The 13,899-nt window shown below is 42.5% G+C and overlaps 1 protein-coding gene across 13 annotated transcripts in view; it reads right to left on the reverse strand.

Moving 5' to 3' along the window:
* The window catches only part of EHBP1 (EH domain binding protein 1), a 226,642-nt gene that overhangs the window by 139,299 nt on the left and 73,444 nt on the right, over nucleotides 1–13,899 (reverse strand). The gene's annotated exons all lie outside the window — the stretch shown is intronic.

A 13,899-nucleotide genomic window follows, 5' to 3' on the forward strand; every position in this document is an offset into this window, starting at 1 on the left:
TGCAGTTGACAATTTGTGTTGAATAAAGAATACTAATTCAATCAAAACATTCAAGCATCCTTTTTCAAAGTACTTGACATTTCCGCCCAGTAGAATAAGTCAGAATGTAATATGTCATCCCCAAAGAATACCTTGTTTAAAAAACTAGCCTTATCTGTCAGATTATGCACAGCAATATTATACAGAACTATTAGTGCATGTAGATACCTTATGAATGAATTTCAAAAATGCATCAAACACTTGAGAAGGATTTAGGTCCTCTCAGAAGAAATACTTAAGAATATGCAAATACTCTCAACTGAATCAAGTTGAACAGATGCGACTATCACAAACAATACGAGTGCTCTTTCCCTGGCCACGGCTGTCAATCAAAGAGCGAGATTAAGGTCCAAGGTTCTGACAATGTGTAAAATGGAAAGTATGATCAGGGAGTTTCAATTATTACACAGATATGAACAACAGTAATCTGTTATTGTACCATACCTTTAGAATAACTAAACGTTGCAACTCATTATACCCAAGGCAAGATGTACTGCAGCGCCTGTGCAGAGCAATGGGAGAGACACAGCACTTCTTTTGCGCGTTCTCCAGCTAAATATACATAAGCAGTTTGCATCTAAATAGCAACTTGTTCCATAAAACTAAATTTTCAATATTCATACTATGGTACTAAGATGGTAGCCAAGGTGAATAGAAAGAAAGTTTGCTTATATCTCTTCGAGTTTTTTTTAAAGTATCTTTAGAGAGAACTGGCATATATAATGTGGCTTGTGAATATTTATGCAACTGACATGGTAAAAACTACTTGCTGATGCTAGTGCATGTGCTTTTCTGCCAAAGAGGACAGGAGCAACCAGAAATTAAGAAGTAATTTGGGGCCACAGAAGGAAGGCAAGGGGGCCAGGGGTACAAGTTACACCAGGAAGTTTCATGTCGGGAGAAGACAGACATTTTTTACAGCAAGAACAGTCAATCACTGGAACAACCTCTCCAGGAACGTGCTAGAGTCCCCTTGTTTTCAAGGTGTGACTGGACAGGGTGCCAGATAACCATCTAGGCTCCCCCTCCTGTGACAGGTTGGACCAGATGATCTTTCCAGGTCCCTTTCCAACAGAGCTGTTCTACAGCTGTATGACTCCCGAATACACCCTCACCCGCAGTCAGGCCAAAGGAAAACACTGCTGGGATGGGTGGGCTGTAATGACTAGGAAACATCTGACACAATTTGGGACTAGACTCTGCTTTAAATCAGTTGGGATGAGCTTATACTTGCAGACAAAACCCAATTATACCTCAGCCAGTTTTAAAATCTGCATTACAGTATCACAGTCACTCTTACTGAAATCAGAGTTAGCAACATAAGCTGAATGTATGGAAAGACTCTTAATTTGTTCATTATTCCCAAATTATGCCATTAGGATTAAAAAAAACCACCAAAACAAAACAAAAGGTGGGATTTTCTTTTTCCTTTTTAAAGAAGATGCAGATACGTTGTCATGTCCTCACTCCCCTTTATCAGTTAAAGCACCCCAGAAAAGATCACGTATATCTACACCCGGCACGAAACGGATCTTAAGACAGAACAAATCCTGAATGTAGGCACTTGCTCGCAGCCTCCCAGATGAACCACTGGTCAGCAATACCATGCCTGGATTCTGATGTACTCAGTTTGACTATGAAAATCACTTCCCAGCAGCTGTAACCATCCCCCACTCCCCAAAGACCTGGATTATTTCCTTGTGTAGCTCCCCGTGCCTCCTCCGTGCCGGCCCACCTGCTGCGTACACCCTGCGCCACGGGAGCCACACAGGGACCGGACCGCACAGGAGGTCCCTGGGGAAGTGTCCCAGGGAGCACAAACAGGCTCCAGTGACTCTGAAAAACAGAAGGTGTACCTGGGGGCAGAGCTACTTTCTCTTGTTACAAACACAGCATCTTGTCTGATAACGCAGATGCATGTCTTGTCTTTATCATGGTGATTTTACTAAAAAAAGTCAAAGCAAACAAAATAAGCCAACCCAAAGACCAGTTCAGTGGAGAATCTGAAGCGAAGAGAAAGAACGGAGCATTAAACTTGCCAGCAGCCAAACGCTGGACAAGGACATCAGGCCAGCAGAATTTTGGAATGATGTGGAAGTACATTTTCACTTAATATCTATTTGTTGTATAAATTATCATCTTGCCATTTGCAGCTTCAGATTATCTGGGTCAGAGAGCACATAAGAGACCTGAATCAGGAAAAGGCAAAGTTCTCCCAGTGAAGGCGATCATCACCAGTTCCTTTTGAAATCTGCAGGGGTCAGCTGCTACAGAGGAGGGGGGAGACAAGGGTGCAGGCACTGTGTGCCAGTACCCAGGGGAGAAGCCAGCCACGGGCAAGAAGATTCTCCTAGCACTAAAGATCCTGAGACGCTGTGAAGAATAAATCATACTTAGCAATCAAGTTCTGTCTTCCTGAGAAAGGAATTAATTTCATAATCTTTTTGTGGGTCAAAGACATAAGTTATCTTTTCAGGTTCCAATTGCCTATAAAAATCCAAATGTGTGAATTTATTATCTTTTTAAAAAAATACACCACCAACCCCCAAACCCAAGCAAAACCAGATAGTCCCTATCTTCCAGGTTTTATTTTCCTTAACATGTGAGTTTAGGTACACCCTCCTACTCTCTCAGAAAAATAAGGGTGTTAGAAGTGTTGCAGCATTTTTTCCTTTTAAGCTCTACAGGCTTGGCCTTACGTGGTTTTAGCTATAAGTAGAGGGGGAGAAACTTCTTTTTTGCCCCTGAAAAGGATACTCTCAAGGTGCTTAGGTACGTGGCTGATTTCACAATGGATTATGTTTTCTACTCTGACACATAATCAACTTTTTAAAAATTGTCTTTAAATGTCAGAACACGCTGATAACCACTTCTCACAAAGGTTGTAACATTTTCTTCAAAAAAACCTACATGCTTCGTATGATACAATCTGAGTTACCCCAGAAACACAGAGAAATTTTCTTGCAGAAGAATAAATAATTTTCAAATCAGCAGAGACAAAATAATCCACGAGAAATACCTATGAATGGGGTATATGGGAACGGCTCAGCAGTGGGCTGGAAGTTCTATCAAACAGAAGCACACTTTGGTAAGATACTAAAGAATTAACATCCATTGAACAGTAAAAGTCTGATCTGGTGTTAATCGTGTCTCGTGTGAGCACAGGGAGTTTTGTGGAAAGTAAAGCGGGAATCCCAATGCAAATATTTTAATTGCTCAGTTTTCTGATTTTGGCTATATAATCAAAGTTTAAAATATGTAAGGCTCAGTTATGCCTCCAGGTATTTCACTTACATGTGACTGCCAGAGCTGCCACATCACAATTTGTGAAAGGGTGCATGGAAAAGTCAATTTTGAAGCTACAAAAGGAAAATGATTCATGTGATAACAGGTGACAAAATACTCTACAACACTTAACTGTCAAGATGGAGTTCATTCTGTAAGAAAAGTAATTTGGAAACTCTTTACTTTTTAAGAAAGGTAATGCATTATGCAAATAAAACCAACTATGATACTTGACTATCGCAGAAAGATAGACGATAACCTACAATACTGGTAAAATACAAATACCTCTAGGTTATCTGCCAGCTCAAACATACTACTGTGTTTGAGAATGGGCACTGTTTGGATCGTAAGAATAACACGTGGAATACCGGTTAACAATTTAACTTTGCTGTTTCATGCAAAGTGTATAGTTCCAGCAAGAGAAGCAGCATACCAGAAAAAAAGGAATTCTTTGAAAAATCACCAATGAATGATTAAAAAATAACTACTTGGTATGTTAGCAGGCACTACTGAAGCCTATCTTCTTACATATGAGAATAATGGCTGTGCTGGGTCGACCAAAGGCTTCAAGAAACCTGTGTATTATTTATGAAGTATATTGTTGACAAAGTGATTATTATAATTTACTTAAAGAAGAGCAAAAACCACACATAAACATACTGCAATACTTCTCCAGAATGCTCTCCTGTGTCAGGGAATTTAAGCTTTTGTATTACACGCTGTTACGCCTTTCTCTCACAAGCAGCTCCATCCCCCTTGACAGCCTCCTCCAGCTACTCCCCTTAGCCCCTGAAATGCCTCCAGCACACACCATATTTTGGTGAACTAAACCTACGTGCAGTGCACCAGGCTGTTCCAGCTGTTCACAGCTGGGGGAGCAGCGGGATGTGGCGTGTGGCTGGCCCTGTACTACGCTGGCTGCGTGGCTGATACTTGTGTACCCTGGTACTTCAGGAAAGCTAGCGTAAGAGTAAAAATCGGGAGGAAGAAGAAGAGCTCAATGCTAGCAACACAAAAATTAATATAGAAAATAGAAAGACCTCCTAATACTTTGTAGTACTTTGATTTCTGAATTCAAATAAATACGCAGAGCAAGCAATATTATGTAAATAAATAAAGTGCCATTCCTCTCTAGTACAGAAGAATATTAGTAATAATGAATTCAGGCAGTTCCCAATTTCTAAGTACACTGTCTGCATTTGTACAGACCGTAATAACATCTCGGATACCAGCGGAGATGCACCCACTGGTGCCATCACTAATGTGGCTGTTTCTTACCAGCTTCAGGCCTTTAACACGGCATCGGTACACATGGTTTAGAAGCTAGCAGGGATCCATGAATGCAACATGCAAAACAACTAGAACCTACTCTAAAGAGAGACAAACAAGTCAGTCAGAAGCCACATAGCTGCAAGCAGTGCAGGGCCAGGCTGGGATGAGTGTGGGGGCACCTTGCAGAAGACCTACAGTACACACAGAGACACACGTTGCAAACAGCTATTTAAATAGCTACAGATGGGCTTTCAAGGAGCAGTCCTCAACACATCCCCTCTACAGCATTTTAAGTTACTTCCACAAGCCCCCAAACTCCCATCACATTGCAAACTTTGGGGGTAGAGAAGGGAAAATGAACGCTGGCCAAACCACAGTCCATTCAGATGAAGCTGCAGTTACTGTCACAGTTATACGACCGGACCCACTTATCACACAGATTTCTGTCTTCTCAATGACGCAACCATGCATCACCATTCCCTTCCACCACATTCATGACTGAGCAGTGTCAGACATCCCAGAAGTTACTATATAGTAAGTGCCACCCTTAACATAAAGATCTGCCTAGCGGAAAGGATCTGCATAGCCTGATCTCACTCTACAAAAAGGTTAGTATGAAGCAATGCCATAAATCACCAGCGTTTTCTAGGAATCATCCCCATCTTTCCCCACCAAAGCAGACCTTTCACAGCAAAGAGGACTAAAATGCTCTGACAAATGCATGAAACCAGACAGTCTGTACCATAGATGTAAAGCACACAGCCTACTCTGACTTGGAAGATGATCACAGGTGACACGACAGTCACGTCACACTATTAAACAGTACCCAACTCTCTTCTGAATGAAGTCAAAAGATTAACACTTCCCTATGAAAGGTCTGGACTCAGATTCTTATTTTAAAGGAAACCCAAATAATGTAATAATGCAAATTTCATGCTGCCTTCTTTCCTTAAAAGTGTATTTTTAATGACCTTCTGTCCTGTAATTACCAACTGCCTGCTAAGTCTTCTTCAAGGTTAATATAGTAAGTGCAAATAAGTAAGAAACAGCTTTGTATTTTCTGTTGAACTGGCTTCACGCATCTAGAATTACACAGGATCACAATATCGGCCAGGTTTTGTTCACGGGGTTTATTCCTCTGGGTTATCTGGGCTGGGGAGAGAGTCCCCCCACAGAAAACAGCAGAATGTATTTCACCTCTGCGCACCTGAACTCAGCTTGCCCACGCGGACCTTCAACCCCTGCTGCACCGCAGGCTCTAATCCCGAGACACCGCTGCCCTCCTTGCAACGCACACCCACGGAGAGCACACAGTAAAAGATTTCCATTCAGCAGAAACCAGATCAAGAAGTGTAGTTCTTAATTATTTAGATACCAAATTGTCCCTCTTTAACAGAAATACATTAAGTAATGCATAAGCACTGTACAGACATTATTCAGAAAAAGACCTAACGAGGGAAGACAACAGGTTTCCTAATTGGATATTGTTATCCTGTCAAAGGAAACAATGAGTTTTGACTTTCTCCCAGACAAGGAGGACATACAGCATAATATTTTTAGAGGCTATCTTTTCAAGTTTTATAAAAGTGAATGCTAAAAAGCCTGCAGAGAAACACAGATTTTAAAGAGGAGCAGTCTGCTGCACATTTAGGCACAAAATAATTAGACAAAGCCATTTTTCTAGCTGTAAAAACCCATTGAGTGGAACAAGTTTTGAGGATTGCGTTTTCCTTTCCCTTACGAATTAAACGGAGAACGTTTTGAAGGAAAGCTGTCCTCTGGCACAAACCCCACCGACCCTCCGCAGCCCCCACACACGGCAGGAGAGGGAACGGGAGGTTCTCCCTCTCCCGCCGCTGGATGCCAGCCCCGCCGGCTGCGTTGCAAGCGCCATCTTGCTTAGACGAAAAGATCACTGCTTCACTGGCAGAGCAAAATGGATCACTACAGAATTTAATTTGTGAGAGTATACAGCAATTAAATGCTAAAATAGACAAGCTACAGGGAGCTCTCTCAACTGGAGAGAGTAAATTAGAAACTATGTCAGTTAAAATAATTTAGACAGTCGGATGGGAGATTTGGAGGACCGAATGCAGGCAGCACGATCTGTGCTGAAAACTTGTTTAAAAGCAAATAATGGTTCAAGGTATCCAGAACATCATTAAGAATTACGATGCATTTGAACGGAGAATTTAATGTTTAAAAAATTCTGCACATACCAGAAAAGTCTGAGTCCTAGACATGAGGACTGGGAAGGAAATAAATAAAATAAAAAAGTTGAAACAGCTACACTTGATACCTGTTTGTGATGCTCACAACGTGATCCTTGTCCTTGTCAGAATCGGAGCCCTTGAGTCAAATCATCATATTATCATACTCATCTTAGGTTTAGGCTAAAAGGCTACCTCAAAAACACCAACATGATTTTTTTTATAGTACATCCAGATTAATGCATCATCCTACCGGCAGCACAGCACACCGTTTCTTACTTAACACCAGCAGAGGCAGTACTTTCAGTAAGCAAAGAGAAAATACAACACGCTACTACAGCTACCGTCTTACGGTCTGCTTTCAGGACAGCCTCATGAGATTTCACTAGCACCCCGAGAGACTCAGGTATGTAGTGAAAGGTTCTATCTGACCAAAATCATACCTGTGGGTATGCTCAGCACCCTGCTGTGGGCAACAACAAACATTCATCTTCGCAGGCTAATCCTTTGCGTTCACAGATGCTGGAAATCTCCAAAGATTACCATCAGATAGGAAGTTGATACAGTGAAACGATACCTAATAAACTGAGGTGATTCATCTACACTATGCAAACTACCACCATGAAAATCTGGAGGTCCTGTTGTGCTAAAAAAAGTACTATTAAGCTTCTTGGACAACTACTGGGCAGATGGCCAAAAATGCGCACGACCGAAATTTTAAGTCAAGCAATTTATTAATAGACCATGTGTGTACGACAGGTATCCCCTTCTAAAGTGGGCTTGATGCTTACAAAGGGGAACTGAGAAAAGTCTACAGCTGAGCCAGACAATTTTCGTAAGAAGCAGAGAACTACCAAACCCTGAAATACTCAACCTTGCAAAGGACAAGAGCAACTGCGTCACGTGTCCATTTAGGAGTCTTCATTACTTTCTCCTTTGGACTGCTTAGTAAAACAGGTACAGTTCCTGAACACTCTCCCACACAAAGATGCAATAGGATTGCCAACTGATGCTGAGAAATATTTGCTCTAGCTCTTCTAGCCTTTTTCCTCCTTGCTCTTTGAGATCACTTACTCTAGAGATGCTCTGCAATTTCTCTTTTTCCATTAACGACAGGTTTACACTTACTGTTACTGTGCCTTTGATCACCTGCTAAGCTCCAGGTCCTTATGCTCCATGCAAACAGTACTGTAGCTTGGTAAAGTACATGAATTTTTGCTTGTGTTTGCAGAGATGCAGCTTGTGTTGTACCACTCAGGAGCCCTGGAATACTTTACTGTCCTGTACTACTTAGCAGCAACAAAAATCACATCCTTCCCTGCAATGCCCAGATCTCAACGTGATGAGCTGACTAACACCCTAATATTGTCTGGTATCTGCTTCCCCTTCGCAGCCATTTGCTCTCTCCTGTCGGGATCGCTGCATGGTAGGGGCTGTCTGTCCCCTTCCTGGCCCCAAATGCTATAGCCACTTACATGACCATCTACCCCTTGGCCTGTAAGGTACGTGGTGTGGCTATGTGCAAGTCTGTGTGTATTACTACATAAATCACTAGTAAGCAAAAGCCATTGAGATGAAAGCATTTTTAGATAGCAAAGACTGTAAGTGTAAGTCCTACCATAACTCTACAGAATTTTAATTTCTCCAAGGATGAGGGACAAGAGCTCACGGAAGCTCGGCTGAAGTTGGCAGAGAAACTTGTTATTACCAACTGGCTGTTGAAATTCTCAAACCTCTGCTCTCAAAGCAGCAGATTTAAAGAAGTCTGGGCTTGAGCTGCTGCTGATACATGGCAGGTGAGGCTGGCTGTCGGGAATGGCACTGCACGCAGGGCTGGCAGTTTGGTGGAAAATAACAGTCCTTCATTTTCTGCGAGCTGTGTGCTGCTGAGCTGGATCCTTCACAGCGTGCTGTCTGCCTCTGAGAGCGAAGCCTGCGCTTCGCTGCAGCTGGGGCACTTCCAAACAGCATTGCCCCTGGTTTGGCCTTATTCTTCTTCCTTTTGAAGGGTTCATTGTATAACTGCATAGTATTTCTGCAGAGTTAGCTTCAAAACAAATATGGATAATTTCAAAAGAAATATAGATAATTTACCTAATGTTAGAAGGGGAGCAACAGCAGATGATAAAGTTGGTTCCTACATTTTTAGCTGAAACTGGAGTAAGAAAGACCTACTATGTGAGGCCTCCTACTTCCAGTGACAGGACAGGTGAGTTGACTTGATACCCACGACTTTATTTACTTCTCAGCAACTCCTAAGTCCACATTTTTCCATGTATTGACTGAAAGGACTCACAAGACGTTTTCTGGGTTTTGTTTTTAAATAATAGGCAATACCCATTGTAAGACCTCCATGTAAGCTTGCCTGGCACATGAGCTCTGTGCTGCCTGGCAGTCTGTGCTGTGATCCACTGTCCTGCTCACCTGCTCTGTGCAGAGCCACCCCACGAACTGCTACTGAACCTTCAAAGAGTTACACAAGAGATGCCCAGTTAGTGTCCTCTGGCAGAAGACCATCTTTAGTGTACAAGTAAGTATTTTTGAAAAAGAGGGTAAGCTAGTTACCAAACCAGTTACCTATTCATTGTTGGTTTCAGATGTGAAGAGCCCTTTGGATGACTTTTCAGTTTCCATTCTAGGCTCTAGATTCCTTACTCCCTCTTGGTGTCACTTCAAGACAAAGACCCCAAATCTTTGACATTAAAGGGGTGGGTTTGAAATAATACCTCGAGCTCAGCAGTGCATTTTTAACATGAGCTCCGTATGACATTACAAACAGCTGTTGAAAGGTCTGTAGCTCCGTACCTCAGGCTGTGCCAACCTGGCAAGCCTCGTCCTGAGGAAACAAACGCCGTGCAGGAAGACACACACAGCACAGACCCCAGAATTAACTCCGCATTATTTAAACAGACTCGCAAACGTAAACACATTATTCAGCTCCTCTGTAATCCCCAACAAGGGAGCAAGTTTGAGGTAACACTCATTAAAGAAGAAACAAGGTCAAAAGATTAACTGCTCCAGCAACCACACATACTTTCAACCACCCTTCCAGAAAATACTGTATTTTAAGACAGCATATAACATTTTCTAGAGTTCATTATCTAGCATAAATAAAACTTGTTTAAATGGGGTTTGTGAGATATCAGTGTGTCATCAACCAGTTGTTATTACCTAAGGATAACCTCCATAGAGTGAATGCAAAATATTAAATGACATAAAATTTGCCAGGCTTATGACACAGAAAAGCTTTTAACGATGTCAAGCAAAGATACGACCCTTACGTTGTATTTTTTCTGTATGGGAAGTCGGACCTTAACTTGAAAAGCACAGAGTGAATGGATGTATGGTCTGTAGTGCCTGGCGGCTGTGTGCTGACCAGCCATGCTCACACAGTGACCACTCTCCTCGTCAGAACCAGAGCCCTCGGGTCAAATTATTTATCATATTAGTTATAGCTTAAGTTTAGGCTAAAAGGCCACTTAAAAAAAATCCTGCATGATGTTATTTGAAGTTAACATTTCGGTTATTATTGGAGCAGCAATGTATCTCCATTATTGAATTAATGACTGTGCTTTTTTTATTCTCTTCCCTCTTGCTCACAACTTCACTTTAGGCACATGCCAAAACCACGGAAATACGTGATGCCAAGAGGATATAACACAGCTGGAGAAGTCCCCCAAAGCACAGAGAAATGACTGGCCTTGCTGGTGCTCTTCCATCTCCCCCTCCTTCCCTCCCACTGTACTTCCCAGCTACCACCCTATGCATGCTGCAAGACCACGGTAACTCTTACAGCTTGGAAGAGCTGGCTCTTCAAGAAAGTGTCTTCATACAAACATACAGATCTTCGCCTGTGCCACATTACTACGATTTCTTTCATCCAAACCTGCAGCTCATTATCCGGGACAAAACCTCAGTGAGACAACTTTAATATGCAAATCTACTCCAGGCTGTTATTTAAGAGCAGCGTGGTTTGCAAGGGATGGCTCCTGTGTGCAGCACTCCCCCCTACAGAGCAAAGGGAGGAAAAAAATACTGGATCTATGGATCTAGCTGATGCTGTACCACTGACGGGCATTTGAATCTGACGCATGCGGGAAGAAGCAGGGGGCAAATGGTAGGTACATAGCTAGGGTAAAAGGGAGGTAGCTGAAAATTAAGATCTGTGTGAAGCTAGAATAGGGGCATGCTCACGCATGCACAACATCCCAGCTGTCACACCCTAGGCACACACAGAAATGGGAATAGTCTATGGTGCAGGTGCAGTTACATATTTTTATAAACAACATAATCTACATCTTAACAGCAAGGATAAACACGCGGCATTCCAAAACGCAGCTCTGCAATAAACATAAACTTCAACTTTTTAAAAGCCCATCCATACCTCCAAATTTGTTCCAATCAGGGAAACGGCTAAATGGGTTTCTACTAACTTTGCACTTAAAGTAAAATTCACCTCAAGGCTGACAAGCATAAAAAATTTCAGTCAAACGGGTGATATATTTTTTTTAAAGCTGCAATAGCCTGAAAACAGGGGCTTGTAATGAAGCTGCCCCATCAACCAGAACCACACTGTCACTAGAGCAACACAATCATATTGCCTGTGCAAAGAAGCAATGCATTTAACATTTTCTTCACTGTGTACTATCTATTAGCTGAGTTTGTCACCAAGATATGTGGCAGCTCCCTGCAATACTTATGAATATATGGCAAGGCATACAAGAATCCATCCATGTCTGCTTCAGCACAGGTCTGTCGTCTTACATTTTGACAAACAACTTAAAAACCCCTCCTGTCTCTTATCTTGGGTTTCTATTAAATGCTGTTACTATCAAGAAATAGAAGTCGTCCCAGGCAAACATCTCAGATCTCCCCATAGCTATTCACTATTACTAATGCACATTACATGTTCAATTCTTCCTTGCTGCTTCTATGAAAAAAGCTCTTGTCAAAAACAGATTTCATTTTTTCTGTGTATGCACAAATTAGTTATGGATGATTAACAAAGCATTCATTCTTTTATTTGCTTTGGCTGAGACTTGATCTGTGTTACATTCATGTGAGGGAAGCACTTCATTTTATGTTGATTAAATATGAAACACTGTACTGTTGATAAAAAGAGTTGTGTTCAGGGCTGCGTATTATACTGACAATAGACGTATGATCTTGGGCTAACATTTTCTTAAACAAGTTTTTCCAGATTTTTAATTGCAAAAAAACTTGATACACCTTTTTTTTTTCCCATCCCTTTCTTCTCACCAAGTACTGGGCAGTAAGAGCATTATGTCTCAAAGCAATGTGCTGTTGTCTTAACAAACAGCAATCAGGGCTGCATATTTAACATAATAAAAAGGAATTTTCAAATTCTGCCCCACAATTTGGTTTCTGTAAGCATAACTTGCATTATAAAACTTATCCAAAAAAAGACTGCGAAACTAAGTAGGACAGGCAGCAAATCATAATTACAGCATTCTTCTCCTATTGCGTGAAAAATATAATGAAAATGAAGATGTATTGGACAAGTCTTATGGAAACTTACAGTCAGTCGTAACAGTTTGGCCATGATCTGGTGCTACTGACTCCAGCTATCACAGGATAACCCGTGTGTAAATGCTCACCTATAAGGCCCATAAATCCTCCATGTCCATTAAACACAGTGATACAGCAACACCAAAAAGGATGCACTTCAGTTCAGGAAGATATTTAAGTGCAAGCCTAACTTCAAGCATACGATCTACTTGTAATTAAATCAAGTTAAAGAAAGCCATACGATTAAGCACCTTGTTAAATCCAGGAACAAATTATCAGCCCTTATAAAACATGAGATTCTATCTCAGGGTTTACAGCACATGAAAACAAACGTCCACGCACACACACACACACACACACACATGCAGAGTATTATGCATACTTTTGCAAGAGGGGATTTATTTTTAGTGTAGCTACACAGCAGTAAGTACAGCTCTTACTCGAGCGAGGAGGAGGTCTGGCCATCACAACTTCTAAGCCACAAATCTCATCCAGGCAACGCAGTTTCGTTCTTTCCTAAACTTCCAAAGATCAATGGTATTGCACCTTAACAAAACCTCCACTTAACATCTCTGCATCACAAAAATAAGTCTAGTCCATGTATTTCTTAAACATCACCAAAACCAAACCATGAACTCAGGGTTTCCATTTTACTACCAAGGAGAGAGAGTCCTACCATAACATGAAGCTGAAAACTGCCCAAACCAAGGGAAACTATGCAAGCTGGCTTTAGAAAGGATGGCTACCGCTCCGCACAGCAGGTGATTCCCTGGGGTGCCCCCGAACTACCGCAGCGCTGGATGGGAGGACAGCAGGAGAGGAGAAGACGAGAAGCTTGCTTCGATCCAAGCAGGCTATCACAGGGTCTCCGAGTAGCAGGTCTCTGCTCCCCATGAAGGAACACAGTTGTTAGCTGACAGCCATCTGAAGTGCCCAAGACCTGTCTGGAGGAAGGTCGCTCTAGAGCCGATATGCTGCAGGTAGGACAAGGAAGGGCCAGCGAAGGCAACCAGGCCCACCTGAAGCAGCCGTGCTACGGCACGAGGGGTGAGCTCCTGCAGGGCACGAGAAGCACAAGGGCACCTAGAAACACCCATTTCTCTTCCTCGCCCTCGTCCAGGGCAGAGGTGCAAGATAACAACAACCACCTGGTGCTGGAGCCGATCAGATAACCTCTGACTCCTGACTCATCTCCTACCTGCATCCCACTTTTCCAGCCACACGCTCCTGCCTTGCACCAGCCTGGGTGCTTTGCCAGCTCTTCTTTCACCACCAGTCCCTCTCACTAAACCAGCAGAAAACTCATCCAGAAAAAAAGCCCACAATGTTGTCGGATGGGTCAGGGAGACGAATGAGCTCTCCGAGGGCCAGGCGGGCACCAGCATCATGCACTGAAGGGGCTGCAGTGCAAAGCGGGGAGTGAAGAGGACGGAGCAAGGAGCCACCTGTTGTGGCAGAGCCCAACTGAGAATGGCTCGGCCATCCCACGTGCCTGCGTTTTCAGGCAGTATTTTATGGAGTTTTTACTCTTCCTGTTCCAGACAGCGTGAATTCAGCTCCCTGT

This window comes from Falco naumanni, chromosome 6, assembly GCF_017639655.2.
Source record: "Falco naumanni isolate bFalNau1 chromosome 6, bFalNau1.pat, whole genome shotgun sequence".
Lineage (NCBI taxonomy): Eukaryota > Metazoa > Chordata > Aves > Falconiformes > Falconidae > Falco > Falco naumanni.